We start from the raw sequence: 25,384 nt of genomic DNA, 5'->3' as shown, positions 1-25,384 counted from the left end.
GTTGGAATACCCTTGTACAGGGTTGGAATGCTTTCGACAGTGTTGGAATACCATTGTACAGGGTTGGAATGCTTTCTACAGGGTAGGAATGCTTTCTACAGAGTTGGAATACCTTTGTACAGAGTTGGAATACCTTTGTACAGAGTTGGAATAACTTTGTACAGGGTATGAATACTTTCTACATTGTTGGAATACTTTCTACAGGGTTGGAACACTTTCTACAGGGTTGGAATGCCTTCGTCAGAGTTGGAATGCTTTCGACAGAGTTGGAATACCTTTGTACAGGGTTGGAATGCTTTCTACAGGGTTGGAATGCTTTCGACAGTGTTTGAATACCATTGTACAGGGTTGGAATGCTTTCGACAGTGTTGGAATACCATTGTACAGGGTTGGAATGCTTTCAACAGTGTTGGAATACCATTGTACAGGGTTGGAATGCTTTCTACAGGGTGGGAATGCTTCCTACAGAGTTGGAATACCTTTGTACAGGGTTGGAATGCTTTCTACAGGGTTGGAATGCTTTCTACAGGGTTGGGATGCCTTCTACAGGTTTGGAATGCTTTCTACAGGGTTGGAATGCTTTCTACAGGGTGGGAATGCTTCCTACAGAGTTGGAATACTTTCTACGGGGTTAGAATGGTTTCGACAGTGTTGGAATACCTTTGAACAGAGTTGGAATAACTTTGTACAGGGTTGGAATGCTTTCTACAGGGTTGGAATGCTTTCGACAGAGTTGGAATGTTTTCGAGAGAGTTGGAATACCTTTGTACAGAGTTGGAATACCTTTGTACAGAGTTGGAATATTTGCTACAGAGTTGGAATGCTTTCTACAGGATTGGAATGCTTTCTACAGGGTTGGAATGCTTATTACAGGGTTGGAATGCTTTCGACAGAGCTGAAATGCCTTCGACAGAGTTGGTATTCTTTCGACAGATTTGGAATACCTTTGTACAGAGTTGGAATGCTTTCTACAGGGTTGGAATGCTTTCGACAGAGTTGGAATACCATTGTACAGGGTTGGAATGCTTTCTAGAGGGTTGGAAGACCTTTGTACAGAGTTGGAATGCTTTCTACAGAGTTGGAATACCTTTGTACAGAGTGGGAATACCTTTGTACAGAGTTCGAATAACTTTGTACAGGGTAGGAATACTTTCTACAGGGTTGGAATACTTTCTACAGGGTTGGAATGCTTTCTAGAGTGTTGGAATGCTTTCTAGAGTGTTGGAATGCTTTCGACAGCGTTGGAATGCTTTCGACAGGGTTGGAATGCTTTCTACAGGGTTGGAATGCTTTCTACAGGGTTGGAATGCTTTCTACAGGGTTGGAATGCTTTCTACAGGGTTGGAATGCTTTCGACAGAGATGGAATACCTTTGTTCAGAGTTGGAAAGCTTTCTACAGGGTTGGAATGCTTTCTACAGGGTTGGAATGCTTACTACAGGGTTGGAATACCATTGTACAGGGTTGGAATGCTTTCTACAGGGTGGGAATGCTTTCTACAGAGTTGGAATACCTTTGTACAGAGTTGGAATAACTTTGTACAGGGTAGGAATACTTCCTACAGGGTTGGAATACTTTCTACAGGGTTGGAATGCTTTCTACAGGGTTGGAATGCTTTCGACAGTGTTGGAATACCATTGTACAGGGTTGGAATGCTTTCTACAGGGTGGGAATGCTTTCTACAGAGTTGGAATACCTTTGTTCAGAGTTGGAATACCTTAGTACAGAGTTGGAATAACTTTGTACAGGGTATGAATACTTTCTACAGGGTTGGAGTACTTTCTACAGGGTTGGAACACTTTCTACAGGGTTGGAATGCCTTCGTCAGAGTTGGAATGCTTTCGACAGAGTTGGAATACCTTTGTACAGGGTTGGAATGCTTTCTACAGGGTTGGAATGCTTTCGATAGTGTTTGTATACCATTGTACAGGGTTGGAATGCTTTCGACAGTGTTGGAATACCATTGTACAGTGTTGGAATGCTTTCAACAGTGTTGGAATACCATTGTACAGGGTTGGAATGCTTTCTACAGGGTGGGAATGCTTCCTACAGAGTTGGAATACCTTTGTACAGAGTTGGAATGTTTTCTACAGGATTGGAATGCTTTCTACAGGGTTGGAATGCTTTCCTCAGGGTTGGAATGCTTATTACAGGGTTGGAATGCTTTCGACAGAGCTGAAATGCCTTCGACAGAGTTGGTATTCTTTCGACAGATTTGGAATACCTTTGTACAGAGTTGGAATGCTTTCTACAGGGTTGGAATGCTTTCGACAGAGTTGGAATACCATTGTACAGGGTTGGAATGCTTTCTACAGGGTTGGAATGCTTTCTACAGGGTTGGAATATTTTCTACAGGGTTGGAATGCTTTCTACAGGGTTGGAATGCTTTCTACAGGGTTGGAATGCTTTCGACAGAGTTGGAATGCTTTCGACAGAGTTGGAATACATTTGTACAGGGTTGCAATGCTTTCTAGAGAGTTGGAATGCTTTCGACAGAGTTGGAATGCTTTCGAGAGAGTTGGAATACCTTTGTACAGAGTTGGAATACCTTTGTACACAGTTGGAATATTTTCTACAGAGTTGGAATGCTTTCTACAGGATTGGAATGCTTTCTACAGGGTTGGAATGCTTATTACAGGGTTGGAATGCTTTCGACAGAGCTGAAATGCCTTCGACAGAGTTGGTATTCTTTCGACAGATTTGGAATACCTTTGTGCAGAGTTGGAATGCTTTCTACAGGGTTGGAATGCTTTCGACAGAGTTGGAATACCTTTGTACAGGGTTGGAATGCTTTCTACAGGGTTGGAATGCTTTCGATAGTGTTTGTATACCATTGTACAGGGTTGGAATGCTTTCGACAGAGCTGAAATGCCTTCGACAGAGTTGGTATTCTTTCGACAGATTTGGAATACCATTGTACAGAGTTGGAATGCTTTCTACAGGGTTGGAATGCTTTCGAGAGAGTTGGAATACCTTTGTACAGAGTTGGAATACCTTTGTACAGAGTTGGAATATTTTCTACAGAGTTGGAATGCTTTCTACAGGATTGGAATGCTTTCTACAGGGTTGGAATGCTTATTACAGGTTTGGAATGCTTTCGACAGAGCTGCAATGCCTTCGACAGAGTTGGTATTCTTTCGACAGATTTGGAATACCTTTGTACAGAGTTGGAATGCTTTCTACAGGGTTGGAATGCTTTCGACAGAGTTGGAATACCATTGTACAGGGTTGGAATGCTTTCTACAGGGTTGGAATGCTTTCTACAGGGTTGGAATACTTTCTACAGGGTTGGAATGCTTTCTACAGGGTTGGAATGCTTTCTACAGGGTTGGAATGCTTTCGACAGAGTTGGAATGCTCTCGACAGAGTTGGAATACATTTGTACAGGGTTGCAATGCTTTCTAGAGAGTTGGAATGCTTTCGACAGAGTTGGAATGCTTTCGAGAGAGTTGGAATACCTTTGTACAGAGTTGGAATACCTTTGTACAGAGTTGGAATATTTTCTACAGAGTTGGAATGCTTTCTACAGGATTGGAATGCTTTCGACAGAGTTGGAATACCATTGTACAGGGTTGGAATGCTTTCTACAGGGTTGGAATGCTTTCTACAGGGTTGGAATGCTTTCCTCAGGGTTGGAATGCTTTCTACGGGGTTGGAACCCCTTCTACAGTGTTGCAATTCTTTCGATAGAGTTGGAATACCTTTGTTCAGAGTTGGAATACCTTTGTTCAGAGTTGGAATACCTTTGTACAGAGTTGGAATACCTTTGTACAGAATTGGAGTAACTTTGCACAGGGTTGGAATATCTTTGTACAGGGTTGGAATGCTTTCTACAGGGTTGCAGTGCTTTCGACAGAGTTGGAATGCTTTCGACAGTGTTGGAATTCTTTCGATAGAGTTGGAATGCCTTCGTACAGATTTGGAATACCTTTGCACAGAGTTGGAATGCTTTCTACAGGGTTGGAATGCTTTCTACGGTGTTCGAATGCTTTCTACGGTGTTGGAATGCTTTCGACAGAGTTGGAATGCTTTCGACAGAGTTGGAATACCTTTGTACAGGGTTGGAATACCTTTGTACAGGTTTGGAATACCTTTGTACAGGGTTGGAATACCATTGTACAGGGTTGGAATACCTTCGTACAGGGTTGGAATATCTTTGCACAGGGTTGTAGTACCTTTTTACAGGGTTGGGATGCCTTCTACAGGGTTGGAATACCTTTGTACAGGGTTGGAATACCTTTGTACAGGGTTGGAATGCTTATTACAGGGTTGGAATGCTTTCTACAGAGCTGAAATGCCTTCGACAGAGTTGGTACTCTTTCGACAGGTTTGGAATACCTTTGTACAGAGTTGGAATGCTTTCTACAGGGTTGGAATGCTTTCGACAGAGTTGGAATACCTTTGTACAGAGTTGGAATACCTTTGTACAGAGTTGGAATGCTTTCTACAGAGTTGGAATGCTTTCTACAGGGTTGGAATGCTTTCTACAGGGTTGGAATGCTTTCTACAGGGTTGGAATGCTTTCGACAGAGTTGGAATAACTTTGTACAGGGTAGGAATACTTCCTACAGGGTTGGAATACTTTCTAGAGGGTTGGAATGCTTTCGACAGAGTTGGAATGCTTTCGAAAGAGTTGGAATACCTTTGTACAGGGTTGGAATGCTTTCTACAGGGTTGGAATGCTTTCTACAGGGTTGGAATGCTTTCTACAGGGTTGGAATGCTTTCTAGAGGGTTGGAATGCATTCGACAGTGTTGGAATGCTTTCGACAGTGTTGGAATACCATTGTACAGGGTTGGAATGCTTTCGACAGTGTTGGAATACCATTGTACAGGGTGGGAATTCTTCCTACAGGGTTGGAATTCTTTCGACAGAGTTGGAATACCTTTGTACAGGGTTGGAATACCTTTGTACAGAGTTGGAATGCTTCCTACAGTGTTGGAATTCTTTCGATAGAGTTGGAATACCTTTGTACAGAGTTGGAATGCCTTTGTACAGAGTTTTAATACCTTTGTACAGAGTTGGAATACCTTTGTACAGAGTTGGAATGCTTTCTACGCTGTTGGAATTCTTATTACAGGGTTGGAATGCTTATTACAGGGTTGGAATGCTTATTAGAGGGTTGGAATGCTCATTACACGGTTGGAATGCTTATTAGAGGGTTGGAATGCTTTCTACAGAGCTGAAATGCTTTCGACAGAGTTGGAATACCTTTGTACAGTGTTGGAATGCTTTCTACAGGGTTGGAATGCTTTCGACAGAGATGGAATACCTTTGTTCAGAGTTGGAAAGCTTTCTACAGGGTTGGAATACTTTCTACAGTGTTGGGATGGTTACTACAGGGTTGGGATGCTTTCTACAGGGTTGGAATGCTTTCTACAGCGTTGGAATGCTTTCTACAGGGTTGGAATGCTTTCTACATGGTTGGAATGCTTTCTACAAGGTTGGAATGCTTTCTACATGGTTGGAATGCTTTCTACAGGGTTGGAATACTTTGTACATGGTTGGGATGCCTTCTACAGGGTTGGAATACCTTTGTACAGGGTTGGAATGCTTTCGACAGAGTTGCAATACTTTCTACAAGGTTGGCATACTTTCTACAGGGTTGGAATGCTTTCTGGAGGGTTGGAATGCTTTCGACAGAGTTGGAATGCATTCTGCAGGGTTGGAATGCTTTCTACAGGGTTGGAATACCTTTGTACATGGTTGGGATGCCTTCTACACGGTTGGAATACCTTTGTACAGGGTTGGAATGCTTTCGACAGAGTTGGAATACCTTTGTACAGAGTTGGAATACCTTTGTACAGAGTTGGAATAACCTTGTACAGGGTAGGAATACCTTTGTATAGGGTTGGAATGCTTTCGATAGAGTTCGAATACCTTTGTACAGAGTTGGAATAACTTTGTACAGGGTAGGAATACTTTCTACAGGGTTGGAATACTTTCTACACGGTTGGAATGCTTTCTACAGTGTTGGAATGCTTTCGACAGAGTTGGAATGCTTTCGAAAGAGTTGGAATACCTTTGTACAGGGTTGGAATGCTTTCTACAGGGTTGGAATGCTTTCTACAGGGTTGGAATGCTTTCTACAGGGTTGGAATGCTTTCTAGAGGGTTGGAATGCTTTCTACAGTGTTGGAATGCTTTCGACAGTGTTGGAATACCATTGTACAGGGTTGGAATGCTTTCGACAGTGTTGGAATACCATTGTACAGGGTGGGAATTCTTCCTACAGGGTTGGAATTCTTTCGACAGAGTTGGAATACCTTTGTACAGGGTTGGAATACCTTTGTACAGAGTTGGAATGCTTTCTACAGTGTTGGAATTCTTTCGATAGAGTTGGAATACCTTTGTACAGAGTTGGAATACCTTTGTACAGAGTTGGAGTGCTTTCTACAATATTGGAATGCTTTCTACGCTGTTGGAATTCTTATTACAGGGTTGGAATGCTTACTACAGGGTTGGAATGCTCATTAGAGTGTTGGAATGCTTATTACAGGGTTGGAATGCTTATTAGAGGGTTGGAATGCTTTCTACAGAGCTGAAATGCTTTCGACAGAGTTGGAATACCTTTGTACAGTGTTGGAATGCTTTCTACAGGGTTGGAATGCTTTCTACAGTTTTGGAATGCTTTCGACAGAGTTGGAATGCTTTCTACAGGGTTGGAATGCTTTCGACAGAGTTGGAATACCATTGTACAGAGTTGGAATACCTTTGTACAGAGTTGGAATAACTTTGTACAGGGTAGGAATACTTTCTACAGGGTTGGAATACTTTCTACAGGGTTGGAATGCTTTCGACAGAGTTGGAATGCTTTCGACAGAGTTGGAATACCTTTGTACAGAGTTGGAATACCTTTGTACAGAGTTGTAATACCTTTTTACAGAGTTGGAATAACTTTGTACAGGGTAGGAATACTTTCTACAAGGTTGGAATACTTTCTACAGGGTTGGAATGCTTTCTAGAGGGTTGGAATGCTATCGACAGAGTTGGAATGTTTTCTACAGGGTTGGAATGCTTTCTACAGGGTTGGAATGCTTTCTACAGGGTTGGAATGCTTTCTAGAGGGGTGGAATGCTTTCGACAGAGTTGGAATGCTTTCGACAGAGTTGGAATGCCTTCGACAGAGTTGGAATGCTTTCGTCAGTGTTGGAATACCATTGTACAGGGTTGGAATGGTTTCTACAGGGTGGGAATGCTTTCTACAGAGTTGGAATACCTTTGTACAGAGTTGGAATAACTTTGTACAGGGTAGGAATACTTTCTACAGGGTTGGAATACTTTCTACAGGGTTGGAATGCTTTCGAGAGGGTTGGTATGCTTTCGACAGAGTTGGAATAACTTTGTACAGGGTAGGAATACTTTCTACAGGGTTGGAATACTTTCTACAGGGTTGGAACGCTTTCTAGAGGGTTGGAATGCTTTCGACAGAGTTGGAATACCTTTGTACAGGGTTGGAATGCTTTCTACAGGGTTGGAATGCTTTCTACAGGGTTGGAATGCTTTCTACAGGGTTGGAATACCTTTGTACAGGGTTGGAATACCTTTGTACAGGGTTGGAATACCTTTGTACAGGTTTGGAATACCTTTGTACAGGGTTGGAATACCTTTGTACAGGGTTGGAATACCTTTGTACAGGGTTGGAATGCTTTCTACAGAGTTGGAATACCCTTGTACAGGGTTGGAATGCTTTCTACAGGGTTGGAATGCTTTCGACAGAGATGGAATACCTTTGTTCAGAGTTGGAAAGCTTTCTACAGGGTTGGAATACTTTCTACAGTGTTGGGATGGTTACTACAGGGTTGGGATGCTTTCTACAGGGTTGGAATACCTTTCTACAGGGTTGGAATGCTTTCGACAGAGTTGGAATACCATTGTACAGGGTTGGAATACCTTTCTACAGGGTTGGAATGCTTTCGACAGAGATGGAATACCTTTGTTCAGGGTTGGAAAGCTTTCTACAGAGTTGGAATACCCTTGTACAGGGTTGGAATGCTTTCGACAGTGTTGGAATACCATTGTACGGGGTTGGAATGCTTTCTACAGGGTAGGAATGCTTTCTACAGAGTTGGAATACCTTTGTACAGAGTTGGAATACCTTTGTACAGAGTTGGAATAACTTTGTACAGGGTATGAATACTTTCTACAGGGTTGGAATACTTTCTACAGGGTTGGAACACTTTCTACAGGGTTGGAATGCCTTCGTCAGAGTTGGAATGCTTTCGATAGAGTTGGAATACCTTTGTACAGGGTTGGAATGCTTTCTACAGGGTTGGAATGCTTTCGACAGTGTTTGAATACCATTGTACAGGGTTGGAATGTTTTCGACAGTGTTGGAATACCATTGTACAGGGTTGGAATGCTTTCAACAGTGTTGGAATACCATTGTACAGGGTTGGAATGCTTTCTACAGGGTGGGAATGCTTCCTACAGAGTTGGAATACCTTTGTACAGGGTTGGAATGCTTTCTACAGGGTTGGAATGCTTTCTACAGGGTTGGGATGCCTTCTACAGGTTTGGAATGCTTTCTACAGGGTTGGAATGCTTTCTACAGGGTGGGAATGCTTCCTACAGAGTTGGAATACTTTCTACGGGGTTAGAATGGTTTCGACAGTGTTGGAATACCTTTGAACAGAGTTGGAATAACTTTGTACAGGGTTGGAATCCTTTCTACAGGGTTGGAATGCTTTCGACAGAGTTGGAATGTTTTCGAGAGAGTTGGAATACCTTTGTACAGAGTTGGAATACCTTTGTACAGAGTTGGAATATTTGCTACAGAGTTGGAATGCTTTCTACAGGATTGGAATGCTTTCTACAGGGTTGGAATGCTTATTACAGGGTTGGAATGCTTTCGACAGAGCTGAAATGCCTTCGATAGAGTTGGTATTCTTTCGACAGATTTGGAATACCTTTGTACAGAGTTGGAATGCTTTCTACAGGGTTGGAATGCTTTCGACAGAGTTGGAATACCTTTGTACAGGGTTGGAATGCTTTCTACAGGGTTGGAATGCTTTCTACAGGGTTGGAATGCTTTCTACAGGGTTGGAATACCTTTGTACAGGGTTGGAATACCTTTGTACAGGGTTGGAATACCTTTGTACAGGTTTGGAATACCTTTGTACAGGGTTGGAACACTTTCTACAGGGTTGGAATGCCTTCGTCAGAGTTGGAATGCTTTCGATAGAGTTGGAATACCTTTGTACAGGGTTGGAATACCTTTGTACAGGGTTGGAATACCTTTGTACAGGGTTGGAATGCTTTCTACAGAGTTGGAATACCCTTGTACAGGGTTGGAATGCTTTCTACAGGGTTGGAATGCTTTCGACAGAGATGGAATACCTTTGTTCAGAGTTGGAAAGCTTTCTACAGGGTTGGAATACTTTCTACAGTGTTGGGATGGTTACTACAGGGTTGGGATGCTTTCTACAGGGTTGGAATACCTTTCTACAGGGTTGGAATGCTTTCGACAGAGTTGGAATACCATTGTACAGGGTTGGAATACCTTTCTACAGGGTTGGAATGCTTTCGACAGAGATGGAATACCTTTGTTCAGGGTTGGAAAGCTTTCTACAGAGTTGGAATACCCTTGTACAGGGTTGGAATGCTTTCGACAGTGTTGGAATACCATTGTACGGGGTTGGAATGCTTTCTACAGGGTAGGAATGCTTTCTACAGAGTTGGAATACCTTTGTACAGAGTTGGAATACCTTTGTACAGAGTTGGAATAACTTTGTACAGGGTATGAATACTTTCTACAGGGTTGGAATACTTTCTACAGGGTTGGAACACTTTCTACAGGGTTGGAATGCCTTCGTCAGAGTTGGAATGCTTTCGATAGAGTTGGAATACCTTTGTACAGGGTTGGAATGCTTTCTACAGGGTTGGAATGCTTTCGACAGTGTTTGAATACCATTGTACAGGGTTGGAATGTTTTCGACAGTGTTGGAATACCATTGTACAGGGTTGGAATGCTTTCAACAGTGTTGGAATACCATTGTACAGGGTTGGAATGCTTTCTACAGGGTGGGAATGCTTCCTACAGAGTTGGAATACCTTTGTACAGGGTTGGAATGCTTTCTACAGGGTTGGAATGCTTTCTACAGGGTTTTGATGCCTTCTACAGGTTTGGAATGCTTTCTACAGGGTTGGAATGCTTTCTACAGGGTGGGAATGCTTCCTACAGAGTTGGAATACTTTCTACGGGGTTAGAATGGTTTCGACAGTGTTGGAATACCTTTGAACAGAGTTGGAATAACTTTGTACAGGGTTGGAATCCTTTCTACAGGGTTGGAATGCTTTCGACAGAGTTGGAATGTTTTCGAGAGAGTTGGAATACCTTTGTACAGAGTTGGAATACCTTTGTACAGAGTTGGAATATTTGCTACAGAGTTGGAATGCTTTCTACAGGATTGGAATGCTTTCTACAGGGTTGGAATGCTTATTACAGGGTTGGAATGCTTTCGACAGAGCTGAAATGCCTTCGATAGAGTTGGTATTCTTTCGACAGATTTGGAATACCTTTGTACAGAGTTGGAATGCTTTCTACAGGGTTGGAATGCTTTCGACAGAGTTGGAATACCATTGTACAGGGTTGGAATGCTTTCTAGAGGGTTGGAAGACCTTTGTACAGAGTTGGAATGTTTTCTACAGAGTTGGAATACCTTTGTACAGAGTGGGAATACCTTTGTACAGAGTTCGAATAACTTTGTACAGGGTAGGAATACTTTCTACAGGGTTGGAATACTTTCTACAGGGTTGGAATGCTTTCTAGAGGGTTGGAATGCTTTCTAGAGTGTTGGAATGCTTTCGACAGCGTTGGAATGCTTTCGACAGGGTTGGAATGCTTTCTACAGGGTTGGAATGCTTTCTACAGGGTTGGAATGCTTTCTACAGGGTTGGAATGCTTTCTACAGGGTTGGAATGCTTTCGACAGAGATGGAATACCTTTGTTCAGAGTTGGAAAGCTTTCTACAGGGTTGGAATGCTTTCTACAGGGTTGGAATGCTTACTACAGGGTTCGAATACCATTGTACAGGGTTGGAATGCTTTCTACAGGGTGGGAATGCTTTCTACAGAGTTGGAATACCTTTGTACAGAGTTGGAATAACTTTGTACAGGGTAGGAATACTTCCTACAGGGTTGGAATACTTTCTACAGGGTTGGAATGCTTTCTACAGGGTTGGAATGCTTTCGACAGTGTTGGAATACCATTGTACAGGGTTGGAATGCTTTCTACAGGGTGGGAATGCTTTCTACAGCGTTGGAATACCTTTGTACAGAGTTGGAATACCTTTGTACAGAGTTGGAATAACTTTGTACAGGGTATGAATACTTTCTACAGGGTTGGAATACTTTCTACAGGGTTGGAACACTTTCTACAGGGTTGGAATGCCTTCGTCAGAGTTGGAATGCTTTCGACAGAGTTGGAATACCTTTGTACAGGGTTGGAATGCTTTCTACAGGGTTGGAATGCTTTCGATAGTGTTTGTATACCATTGTACAGGGTTGGAATGCTTTCGACAGTGTTGGAATACCATTGTACAGAGTTGGAATGCTTTCAACAGTGTTGGAATACCATTGTACAGGGTTGGAATGCTTTCTACAGGGTGGGAATGCTTCCTACAGAGTTGGAATACCTTTGTACAGAGTTGGAATGTTTTCTACAGGATTGGAATGCTTTCTACAGGGTTGGAATGCTTTCCTCAGGGTTGGAATGCTTATTACAGGGTTGGAATGCTTTCGACAGAGCTGAAATGCCTTCGACAGAGTTGGTATTCTTTCGACAGATTTGGAATACCTTTGTACAGAGTTGGAATGCTTTCTACAGGGTTGGAATGCTTTCGACAGAGTTGGAATACCATTGTACAGGGTTGGAATGCTTTCTACAGGGTTGGAATGCTTTCTACAGGGTTGGAATACTTTCTACAGGGTTGGAATGCTTTCTACAGGGTTGGAATGCTTTCTACAGGGTTGGAATGCTTTCGACAGAGTTGGAATGCTTTCGACAGAGTTGGAATACATTTGTACAGGGTTGCAATGCTTTCTAGAGCGTTGGAATGCTTTCGACAGAGTTGGAATGCTTTCGAGAGAGTTGGAATACCTTTGTACAGAGTTGGAATACCTTTGTACAGAGTTGGAATATTTTCTACAGAGTTGGAATGCTTTCTACAGGATTGGAATGCTTTCTACAGGGTTGGAATGCTTATTACAGGGTTGGAATGCTTTCGACAGAGCTGAAATGCCTTCGACAGAGTTGGTATTCTTTCGACAGATTTGGAATACCTTTGTACAGAGTTGGAATGCTTTCTACAGGGTTGGAATGCTTTCGACAGAGTTGGAATACCTTTGTACAGGGTTGGAATGCTTTCTACATGGTTGGAATGCTTTCGATAGTGTTTGTATACCATTGTACAGGGTTGGAATGCTTTCGACAGTGTTGGAATACCATTGTACAGAGTTGGAATGCTTTCAACAGGGTTGGAATAATATTGTACAGGGTTGGAATGCTTTCTACAGGGTGGGAATGCTTCCTACAGAGTTGGAATACCTTTGTACAGAGTTGGAATGTTTTCTACAGGATTGGAATGCTTTCTACAGGGTTGGAATGCTTTCCTCAGGGTTGGAATGCTTATTACAGGGTTGGAATGCTTTCGACAGAGCTGAAATGCCTTCGACAGAGTTGGTATTCTTTCGACAGATTTGGAATACCTTTGTACAGAGTTGGAATGCTTTCTACAGGGTTGGAATGCTTTCGACAGAGTTGGAATACCATTGTACAGGGTTGGAATGCTTTCTACAGGGTTGGAATGCTTTCTACAGGGTTGGAATACTTTCTACAGGGTTGGAATGCTTTCTACAGGGTTGGAATGCTTTCTACAGGGTTGGAATGCTTTCGACAGAGTTGGAATGCTTTCGACAGAGTTGGAATACATTTGTACAGGGTTGCAATGCTTTCTAGAGAGTTGGAATGCTTTCGACAGAGTTGGAATGCTTTCGAGAGAGTTGGAATACCTTTGTACAGAGTTGGAATACCTTTGTACAGAGTTGGAATATTTTCTACAGAGTTGGAATGCTTTCTACAGGATTGGAATGCTTTCTACAGGGTTGGAATGCTTATTACAGGGTTGGAATGCTTTCGACAGAGCTGAAATGCCTTCGACAGAGTTGGTATTCTTTCGACAGATTTGGAATACCTTTGTACAGAGTTGGAATGCTTTCTACAGGGTTGGAATGCTTTCGACAGAGTTGGAATTCTATTGTACAGGGTTGGAATGCTTTCTACAGGGTTGGAATGCTTTCTACAGGGTTGGAATACTTTCTACAGGGTTGGAATGCTTTCTACTGGGTTGGAATGCTTTCTACAGGGTTGGAATGCTTTCGACAGAGTTGGAATGCTTTCGACAGAGTTGGAATACATTTGTACAGGGTTGCAATGCTTTCTAGAGAGTTGGAATGCTTTCGACAGAGTTGGAATGCTTTCGAGAGAGTTGGAATACCTTTGTACAGAGTTGGAATACCATTGTACAGAGTTGGAATATTTTCTACAGAGTTGGAATGCTTTCTACAGGATTGGAATGCTTTCTACAGGGTTGGAATGCTTATTACAGGGTTGGAATGCTTTCGACAGAGATGGAATACCTTTGTTCAGGGTTGGAAAGCTTTCTACAGAGTTGGAATACCCTTGTACAGGGTTGGAATGCTTTCGACAGTGTTGGAATACCATTGTACGGGGTTGGAATGCTTTCTACAGGGTTGGAATGCTTTCTACTGGGTTGGAATGCTTTCTACAGGGTTGGAATGCTTTCGACAGAGTTGGAATGCTTTCGACAGAGTTGGAATACATTTGTACAGGGTTGCAATGCTTTCTAGAGAGTTGGAATGCTTTCGACAGAGTTGGAATGCTTTCGAGAGAGTTGGAATACCTTTGTACAGAGTTGGAATACCTTTGTACAGAGTTGGAATATTTTCTACAGAGTTGGAATGCTTTCTACAGGATTGGAATGCTTTCTACAGGGTTGGAATGCTTATTACAGGGTTGGAATGCTTTCGACAGAGCTGAAATGCCTTCGACAGAGTTGGTATTCTTTCGACAGATTTGGAATACCTTTGTACAGAGTTGGAATGCTTTCTACAGGGTTGGAATGCTTTCGACAGAGTTGGAATTCTATTGTACAGGGTTGGAATGCTTTCTACAGGGTTGGAATGCTTTCTACAGGGTTGGAATACTTTCTACAGGGTTGGAATGCTTTCTACTGGGTTGGAATGCTTTCTACAGGGTTGGAATGCTTTCGACAGAGTTGGAATGCTTTCGACAGAGTTGGAATACATTTGTACAGGGTTGCAATGCTTTCTAGAGAGTTGGAATGCTTTCGACAGAGTTGGAATGCTTTCGAGAGAGTTGGAATACCTTTGTACAGAGTTGGAATACCATTGTACAGAGTTGGAATATTTTCTACAGAGTTGGAATGCTTTCTACAGGATTGGAATGCTTTCTACAGGGTTGGAATGCTTATTACAGGGTTGGAATGCTTTCGACAGAGATGGAATACCTTTGTTCAGGGTTGGAAAGCTTTCTACAGAGTTGGAATACCCTTGTACAGGGTTGGAATGCTTTCGACAGTGTTGGAATACCATTGTACGGGGTTGGAATGCTTTCTACAGGGTAGGAATGCTTTCTACAGAGTTGGAATACCTTTGTACAGAGTTGGAATACCTTTGTACAGAGTTGGAATAACTTTGTACAGGGTATGAATACTTTCTACAGGGTTGGAATACTTTCTACAGGGTTGGAACACTTTCTACAGGGTTGGAATGCCTTCGTCAGAGTTGGAATGCTTTCGATAGAGTTGGAATACCTTTGTACAGGGTTGGAATGCTTTCTACAGGGTTGGAATGCTTTCGACAGTGTTTGAATACCATTGTACAGGGTTGGAATGCTTTCGACAGTGTTGGAATACCATTGTACAGGGTTGGAATGCTTTCAACAGTGTTGGAATACCATTGTACAGGGTTGGAATGCTTTCTACAGGGTGGGAATGCTTCCTACAGAGTTGGAATACCTTTGTACAGGGTTGGAATGCTTTCTACAGGGTTGGAATGCTTTCTACAGGGTTGGGATGCCTTCTACAGGTTTGGAATGCTTTCTACAGGGTTGGAATGCTTTCTACAGGGTGGGAATGCTTCCTACAGAGTTGGAATACTTTCTACGGGGTTAGAATGGTTTCGACAGTGTTGGAATACCTTTGAACAGAGTTGGAATAACTTTGTACAGGGTTGGAATGCTTTCTACAGGGTTGGAATGCTTTCGACAGAGTTGGAATGTTTTCGAGAGAGTTGGAATACCTTTGTACAGAGTTGGAATACCTTTGTACAGAGTTGGAATATTTGCTACAGAGTTGGAATGCTTTCTACAGGATTGGAATGCTTTCTACAGGGTTGGAATGCTTATTACAGGGTTGGAATGCTTTCGACAGAGCTGAAATGCCTTCGACAGAGTTGGTATTCTTTCGACAGATTTGGAATACCTTTGTACAGAGTTGGAATGCTTTCTACAGGGTTGGAATGCTTTTGACAGAGTTGGAATACCATTGTACAGGGTTGGAATGCTTTCTAGAGGGTTGGAAGACCTTTGTACAGAGTTGGAATGTTTTCTACAGAGTTGGAATACCTTTGTACAGTGTGGGAATACCTTTGTACAGAGTTCGAATAACTTTGTACAGGGTAGGAATACTTTCTACAGGGTTGGAATACTTTCTACAGGGTTGGAATGCTTTCTAGAGGGTTGGAATGCTTTCTAGAGTGTTGGAATGCTTTCGACAGCGTTGGAATGCTTTCGACACTGTTGGAATGCTTTCTACAGGGTTGGAATGCTTTCTACAGGGTTGGAATGCTTTCTACAGGGTTGGAATGCTTTCTACAGGGTTGGAATGCTTTCGACAGAGATGGAATACCTTTGTTCAGAGTTGGAAAGCTTTCTACAGGGTTGGAATGCTTTCTACAGGGTTGGAATGCTTACTACAGGGTTGGAATACCATTGTACAGGGTTGGAATGCTTTCTACAGGGTGGGAATGCTTTCTACAGAGTTGGAATACCTTTGTACAGAGTTGGAATAACTTTGTACAGGGTAGGAATACTTCCTACAGGGTTGGAATACTTTCTACAGGGTTGGAATGCTTTCTACAGGGTTGGAATGCTTTCGACAGTGTTGGAATACCATTGTACAGGGTTGGAATGCTTTCTACAGGGTGGGAATGCTTTCTACAGAGTTGGAATACCTTTGTACAGAGTTGGAATACCTTTGTACAGAGTTGGAATAACTTTGTACAGGGTATGAATACTTTCTACAGGGTTGGAATACTTTCTACAGGGTTGGAACACTTTCTACAGGGTTGGAATGCCTTCGTCAGAGTTGGAATGCTTTCGACAGAGTTGGAATACCTTTGTACAGGGTTGGAATGCTTTCTACAGGGTTGGAATGCTTTCGATAGTGTTTGTATACCATTGTACAGGGTTGGAATGCTTTCGACAGTGTTGGAATACCATTGTACAGAGTTGGAATGCTTTCAACAGTGTTGGAATACCATTGTACAGGGTTGGAATGCTTTCTACAGGGTGGGAATGCTTCCTACAGAGTTGGAATACCTTTGTACAGAGTTGGAATGTTTTCTACAGGATTGGAATGCTTTCTACAGGGTTGGAATGCTTTCCTCAGGGTTGGAATGCTTATTACAGGGTTGGAATGCTTTCGACAGTGCTGAAATGCCTTCGACAGAGTTGGTATTCTTTCGACAGATTTGGAATACCTTTGTACAGAGTTGGAATGCTTTCTACAGGGTTGGAATGCTTTCGACAGAGTTGGAATACCATTGTACAGGGTTGGAATGCTTTCTACAGGGTTGGAATGCTTTCTACAGGGTTGGAATACTTTCTACAGGGTTGGAATGCTTTCTACAGGGTTGGAATGCTTTCTACAGGGTTGGAATGCTTTCGACAGAGTTGGAATGCTTTCGACAGAGTTGGAATACATTTGTACAGGGTTGCAATGCTTTCTAGAGAGTTGGAATGCTTTCGACAGAGTTGGAATGCTTTCGAGAGAGTTGGAATACCTTTGTACAGAGTTGGAATACCTTTGTACAGAGTTGGAATATTTTCTACAGAGTTGGAATGCTTTCTACAGGATTGGAATGCTTTCTACAGGGTTGGAATGCTTATTACAGGGTTGGAATGCTTTCGACAGAGCTGAAATGCCTTCGACAGAGTTGGTATTCTTTCGACAGATTTGGAATACCTTTGTACAGAGTTGGAATGCTTTCTACAGGGTTGGAATGCTTTCGACAGAGTTGGAATACCTTTGTACAGGGTTGGAATGCTTTCTACAGGGTTGGAATGCTTTCGATAGTGTTTGTATACCATTGTACAGGGTTGGAATGCTTTCGACAGTGTTGGAATACCATTGTACAGAGTTGGAATGCTTTCAACAGGGTTGGAATAATATTGTACAGGGTTGGAATGCTTTCTACAGGGTGGGAATGCTTCCTACAGAGTTGGAATACCTTTGTACAGAGTTGGAATGTTTTCTACAGGATTGGAATGCTTTCTACAGGGTTGGAATGCTTTCCTCAGGGTTGGAATGCTTATTACAGGGTTGGAATGCTTTCGGCAGAGCTGAAATGCCTTCGACAGAGTTGGTATTCTTTCGACAGATTTGGAATACCTTTGTACAGAGTTGGAATGCTTTCTACAGGGTTGGAATGCTTTCGACAGAGTTGGAATACCATTGTACAGGGTTGGAATGCTTTCTACAGGGTTGGAATGCTTTCTACAGGGTTGGAATACTTTCTACAGGGTTGGAATGCTTTCTACAGGGTTGGAATGCTTTCTACAGGGTTGGAATGCTTTCGACAGAGTTGGAATGCTTTCGACAGAGTTGGAATACATTTGTACAGGGTTGCAATGCTTTCTAGAGAGTTGGAATGCTTTCGACAGAGTTGGAATGCTTTCGAGAGAGTTGGAATACCTTTGTACAGAGTTGGAATACCTTTGTACAGAGTTGGAATATTTTCTACAGAGTTGGAATGCTTTCTACAGGATTGGAATGCTTCCTACAGGGTTGGAATGCTTATTACAGGGTTGGAATGCTTTCGACAGAGCTGAAATGCCTTCGACAGAGTTGGTATTCTTTCGACAGATTTGGAATACCTTTGTACAGAGTTGGAATGCTTTCTACAGGGTTGGAATGCTTTCGACAGAGTTGGAATACCTTCGTACAGGGTTGGAATGCTTTCTACAGGGTTGGAATGCTTTCGATAGTGTTTGTATACCATTGTACAGGGTTGGAATGCTTTCGACAGAGCTGAAATGCCTTCGACAGAGTTGGTATTCTTTCGACAGATTTGGAATACCATTGTACAGAGTTGGAATGCTTTCTACAGGGTTGGAATGCTTTCGAGAGAGTTGGAATACCTTTGTACAGAGTTGGAATACCTTTGTACAGAGTTGGAATATTTTCTACAGAGTTGGAATGCTTTCTACAGGATTGGAATGCTTTCTACAGGGTTGGAATGCTTATTACAGGGTTGGAATGCTTTCGACAGAGCTGAAATGCCTTCGACAGAGTTGGTATTCTTTCGACAGATTTGGAATACCTTTGTACAGAGTTGGAATGCTTTCTACAGGGTTGGAATGCTTTCGACAGAGTTGGAATACCATTGTACAGGGTTGGAATGCTTTCTACAGGGTTGGAATGCTTTCTACAGGGTTGGAATACTTTCTACAGGGTTGGAATGCTTTCTACTGGGTTGGAATGCTTTCTACAGGGTTGGAATGCTTTCGACAGAGTTGGAATGCTTTCGACAGAGTTGGAATACATTTGTACAGGGTTGCAATGCTTTCTAGAGAGTTGGAATGCTTTCGACAGAGTTGGAATGCTTTCGAGAGAGTTGGAATACCTTTGTACAGAGTTGGAATACCATTGTACAGAGTTGGAATATTTTCTACAGAGTTGGAATGCTTTCTACAGGATTGGAATGCTTTCTACAGGGTTGGAATGCTTATTACAGGGTTGGAATGCTTTCGACAGAGCTGAAATGCCTTCGACAGAGTTGGTATTCTTTCGACAGATTTGGAATACCTTTGTACAGAGTTGGAATGCTTTCTACAGGGTTGCAATGCTTTCGACAGAGTTGGAATACCATTGTACAGGGTTGGAATGCTTTCTACAGGGTTGGAATGCTTTCCTCAGGGTTGGAATGCTTATTACAGGGTTGGAATGCTTTCGACAGAGCTGAAATGCCTTCGACAGAGTTGGTATTCTTTCGACAGATTTGGAATACCTTTGTACAGAGTTGGAATGCTTTCTACAGGGTTGGAATGCTTTCGACAGAGTTGGAATATCATTGTACAGGGTTGGAATGCTTTCTACAGGGTTGGAATGCTTTCTACAGGGTTGGAATACTTTCTACAGGGTTGGAATGCTTTCTACAGGGTTGGAATGCTTTCTACAGGGTTGGAATGCTTTCGACAGAGTTGGAATGCTTTCGACAGAGTTGGAATACATTTGTACAGGGTTGCAATGCTTTCTAGAGAGTTGGAATGCTTTCGACAGAGTTGGAATGCTTTCGAGAGAGTTGGAATACCTTTGTACAGAGTTGGAATACCTTTGTACAGAGTTGGAATATTTTCTACAGAGTTGGAATGCTTTCTACAGGATTGGAATGCTTTCTACAGGGTTGGAATGCTTATTACAGGGTTGGAATGCTTTCGACAGAGCTGAAATGCCTTCGACAGAGTTGGTATTCTTTCGACAGATTTGGAATACCTTTGTACAGAGTTGGAATGCTTTCTACAGGGTTGGAATGCTTTCGACAGAGTTGGAATACCTTTGTACAGGGTTGGAATGCTTTCTACAGGGTTGGAATGCTTTCGATAGTGTTTGTATACCATTGTACAGGGTTGGAATGCTTTCGACAGTGTTGGAATACCATTGTACAGAGTTGGAATGCTTTCAACAGGGTTGGAATAATATTGTACAGGGTTGGAATGCTTTCTACAGGGTGGGAATGCTTCCTACAGAGTTGGAATACCTTTGTACAGAGTTGGAATGTTTTCTACAGGATTGGAATGCTTTCTACAGGGTTGGAATGCTTTCCTCAGGGTTGGAATGCTTAATACAGGGTTGGAATGCTTTCGACAGAGCTGAAATGCCTTCGACAGAGTTGGTATTCTTTCGACAGATTTGGAATACCTTTGTACAGAGTTGGAATGCTTTCTACAGGGTTGGAATGCTTTCGACAGAGTTGGAATACCATTGTACAGGGTTGGAATGCTTTCTACAGGGTTGGAATGCTTTCTACAGGGTTGGAATACTTTCTACAGGGTTGGAATGCTTTCTACAGGGTTGGAATGCTTTCTACAGGGTTGGAATGCTTTCGACAGAGTTGGAATGCTTTCGACAGAGTTGGAATACATTTGTACAGGGTTGCAATGCTTTCTAGAGAGTTGGAATGCTTTCGACAGAGTTGGAATGCTTTCGAGAGAGTTGGAATACCTTTGTACAGAGTTGGAATACCTTTGTACAGAGTTGGAATATTTTCTACAGAGTTGGAATGCTTTCTACAGGATTGGAATGCTTTCTACAGGGTTGGAATGCTTATTACAGGGTTGGAATGCTTTCGACAGAGCTGAAATGCCTTCGACAGAGTTGGTATTCTTTCGACAGATTTGGAATACCTTTGTACAGAGTTGGAATGCTTTCTACAGGGTTGGAATGCTTTCGACAGAGTTGGAATACCTTCGTACAGGGTTGGAATGCTTTCTACAGGGTTGGAATGCTTTCGATAGTGTTTGTATACCATTGTACAGGGTTGGAATGCTTTCGACAGAGCTGAAATGCCTTCGACAGAGTTGGTATTCTTTCGACAGATTTGGAATACCATTGTACAGAGTTGGAATGCTTTCTACAGGGTTGGAATGCTTTCGAGAGAGTTGGAATACCTTTGTACAGAGTTGGAATACCTTTGTACAGAGTTGGAATATTTTCTACAGAGTTGGAATGCTTTCTACAGGATTGGAATGCTTTCTACAGGGTTGGAATGCTTATTACAGGGTTGGAATGCTTTCGACAGAGCTGAAATGCCTTCGACAGAGTTGGTATTCTTTCGACAGATTTGGAATACCTTTGTACAGAGTTGGAATGCTTTCTACAGGGTTGGAATGCTTTCGACAGAGTTGGAATACCATTGTACAGGGTTGGAATGCTTTCGACAGAGTTGGAATACCATTGTACAGGGTTGGAATGCTTTCTACAGGGTTGGAATGCTTTCGACAGAGTTGGAATACCATTGTACAGGGTTGGAATGCTTTCTACAGGATTGGAATGCTTTCTACAGGGTTGGAATGCTTATTACAGGGTTGGATTGCTTTCGACAGAGCTGAAATGCCTTCGACAGAGTTGGTATTCTTTCGACAGATTTGGAATACCTTTGTACAGAGTTGGAATGCTTTCTACAGGGTTGGAATGCTTTCTACAGGGTTGGAATGCTTTCCTCAGGGTTGGAATGCTTTCTACAGGGTTGGAATGCTTTCGACAGAGTTGGAATACCTTTGTACAGGGTTGGAATGCTTTCTACAGGGTTGGAATGCTTTCTACAGGGTTGGGATGCCTTCTACAGGGTTGGAATGCTTTCGACAGAGTTGGGATGCCTTCTACAGGGTTGGAATGCTTTCGACAGAGTTGGAATACCTTTGTAGAGGGTTGGAATGCTTTCTACAGGGTTGGAATGCTTATTACAGGGTTGGAATGCTTTCTACAGAGCTGAAATGCCTTCGACAGAGTTGGTATTCTTTCGACAGGTTTGGAATACCTTTGTACAGAGTTGGAATGCTTTCTACAGGGTTGGAATGCTTTCGACAGAGTTGGAATACCATTGTACAGGGTTGGAATGCTTTCTACAGGGTTGGAATGCTTTCTACAGGGTTGGAATGTTTTCTACAGGGTTGGAATGCTTTCCTCAGGGTTGGAATGCTTTCTACAGGGTTGGAACGCTTTCTACAGTGTTGCAATTCTTTCGATAGTGTTGGAATACTTTTGTACAGAGTTGGAATACCTTTGTACAGAGTTGGAATACCTTTGTACAGAGTTGGAATAACTTTGTACAGGGTAGGAATACTTTCTACAGGGTTGGAATACTTTCTACAGGGTTGGAATGCTTTCTAGAGGGTTGGAATGCTTTCGACAGAGTTGGAATACCTTTGTAGAGGGTTGGAATGCTTTCTACAGGGTTGGAATACCTTTGTACAGGGTTGGAATACCTTGATACAGGGTTGGAATAACTTTGTACAGGGTTGGAATACCTTTGTACAGGGTTGGAATACCGTTGTACAGGGTTGCAATGCTTTCGACAGAGTTGGAATGCTTTCGACAGAGTTGGAATACCTTTGTACAGGGTGGGAATGCTTTCTACAAGGTTGGAATGCTTTCTACAGGGTTGGAATGCTTTCTACAGGGTTGGAATACCTTTGTACAGGGTTGGAATACCTTTGTACAGGGTTGCAATGCTTTCGACAGAGTTGGAATGCTTTCGACAGTGTTGGAATTCTTTCGATAAAGTTGGAATACCTTTGTACAGATTTGGAATAACTTTGTACAGGGTAGGAATGCTTTCTACAAGGTTGGAATACTTTCTACAGGGTTGGAATGCTTTCGACAGAGTGGGAATGCTGTCTACAGGGTTGGAATGTTTTCTACAGGGTTGGAATGCTTTCGACAGGGTTTGGAATACCTTTGTTCAGAGTTGGAAAGCTTTCTACAGGGTTGGAATACTTCCTACAGCGTTGGAATGCTTTCTACAGGGTTGGAATTCTTTCTACTTGGTTGGAGTGCTTTCTACAGGGTTGGAATACTTTCTACAGGGTTGGAATACTTTCTAGAGGGTTGGAATGCTTTCGACAGTGTTGGAATACCATTGTACAGGGTTGGAATGCTTTCTACAGGGTTGGAATTCTTTCTACAGGGTTGGAATGCTTTCCACAGGGTGGGAATGCTTTCTACAGAGTTGGAATACCTTTGTACAGAGTTGGAATACCTTTGTACAGAGTTGGAATAAGTTTGTACAGGGTAGGAATACCTTCTACAGCGTTGGAATACTTTCTACAGGGTTGGAATACTTTCTACAGGGTTGGAATGCTTTCGACAGGGCTGGAATGCTTTCGACAGAGTTGGAATGCTTTCGAAAGAGATGGAATACCTTTGTACAGGATTGTAATACCTTTGTACAGGGTTGGAATACCTTTGTACAGGGTTGGAATACCTTGATACAGGGTTGGAATAACTTTGTACAGGGTTGGAATACCTTTGTACAGGGTTGGAATACCGTTGTACAGGGTTGCAATGCTTTCGACAGAGTTGGAATGCTTTCGACAGCGTTGGAATTCTTTCGATAGAGTTGGAATACCTTTGTACAGATTTGGAATAACTTTGTACAGGGTAGGAATGCTTTCTACAGGGTTGGAATGCTTTCGACAGAGTTGGAATGCTTTCGACAGAGTTGGAATACCTTTGTACATGGTTGGGATGCCTTCTACAGGGTTGGAATGCTTTCGACAGTGTTGGAATACCATTGTACAGGGTTGGAATGCTTTCTACAGGGTTGGAATGCTTTCGACAGAGTTGGTATGCTTTCGACAGAGTTGGAATGCTTTCGAAAGAGTTGGAATACCTTTGTACATGGTTGTAATACCTTTGTACAGGGTTGGAATACCTTTGTACAGGGTTGGAATACCTTTGTACAGAGTTGGAATAACTTTGTACAGGGTCGGAATACTTTCTACAAGGTTGGAATACTTTCTACAGGGTTGGAATGCTTTCGACAGAGTTGGAATGCTGTCTACAGGGTTGGAATGCTTTCTACAGGGTTGGAATGCTTTCGGCAGGGATGGAATACCTTTCTTCAGAGTTGGAAAGCTTTCTACAGGGTTGGAATACTTCCTACAGCGTTGGAATGCTTTCTACAGGGTTGGAATTCTTTCTACAGAGTTGGAATGCTTTCTACAGTGTTGGAATGCTTTCTACAGGGTTGGAATGCTTTCGACAGGGATGGAATACCTTTGTTCAGAGTTGGAAAGCTTTCTACAGGGTTGGAATATTTCCTACAGCGTTGGAATGCTTTCTACAGGGTTGGAATTCTTTCTACAGGGTTGGAATGCTTTCTACAGGGTTGGAATGCTTTCTACAGGGTTGGAATGCTTTCTACAGGGTTGGAATGCTTTCTACAGGGTTGGAATGCCTTCGACAGAGTTGGAATACCTTTGTACTGGGTTGGAATGCTTTCTACAGGGTTGGAATGCTTTCTACAGGGTTGGAATGCTTTCGACAGAGTTGGAATACCTTTGTACAGAGTTGGAATAGCTTTGTACAGAGTGGGAATGCTTTCTACAGGGTTGGAATGCTTTCGACAGTGTTGGAATACCATTGTACAGGGTTGGAATGCTTTCTACAGGGTGGACATGCTTTCTACAGAGTTGGAATACCTTTGTACAGAGTTGGAATACCTTTGTACAGAGTGGGAATACCTTTGTACAGAGTTGGAATAACTTTGTGCAGGGTAGGAATACTTTCTACAGGGTTGGAATACTTTCTACAGGGTTGGAATGCTTTCTACAGGGTGGGAATGCTTTCTACAGAGTTGGAATACCTTTGTACAGGGTTGGAATACCTTTGTACAGGGTTGGGATACCTTTGTACAGGTTTGGAATACCTTTGTACAGGGTTGGAGTACCTTTGTACAGGGTTGGGATGCCTTCTACAGGGTTGGAGTACCTTTGTACAGGGTTGGGATGCCTTCTACAGGGTTGGAATGCTTTCGAAAGAGTTGGAATACCTTTGTACAGGGTTGGAATGCTTTCTACAGGGTTGCAATGCTTTCGACAGAGTTGGAATGCTTTCGACAGAGTTGGAATACGTTTGTGCATAGTTAGAATGTTATGTACAGGGTGGGAATGCTTTCGACAGAGTTGGGATACCTTTGTACACGGTTGGAATGCTTTCTACAGGGTTGGAATACCTTTGTACAGGGTTGGAATACCTTTGAACAGGGTTGGAATGCTTTCGACAGAGTTGGAATACCTTTGTACAGAGTTGGAATAACTTTGTACAGGGTAGGAATACCTTTGTACAGGGTTGGAATGCTTTCGACAGAGTTGGAATACCTTTGTACAGAGTTGGAATAACTTTGTACAGGGTAGGAATACTTTCTACAGGGTTGGAATGCTTTCTACAGTGTTGGTATACCTTCTACAAGGTTGGAATGCTTTCTACAGGGTTGGAATGCTTTCTACAGGGTTGGAATACCATTGTACAGGGTTGGAATGCTTTCGACAGTGTTGGAATA

This window comes from Bombus fervidus, chromosome 6 (assembly GCF_041682495.2).
Source record: "Bombus fervidus isolate BK054 chromosome 6, iyBomFerv1, whole genome shotgun sequence".
Classification (NCBI taxonomy): Eukaryota; Metazoa; Arthropoda; class Insecta; order Hymenoptera; family Apidae; genus Bombus; species Bombus fervidus.
This window is presented reverse-complemented; position numbering follows the sequence as displayed.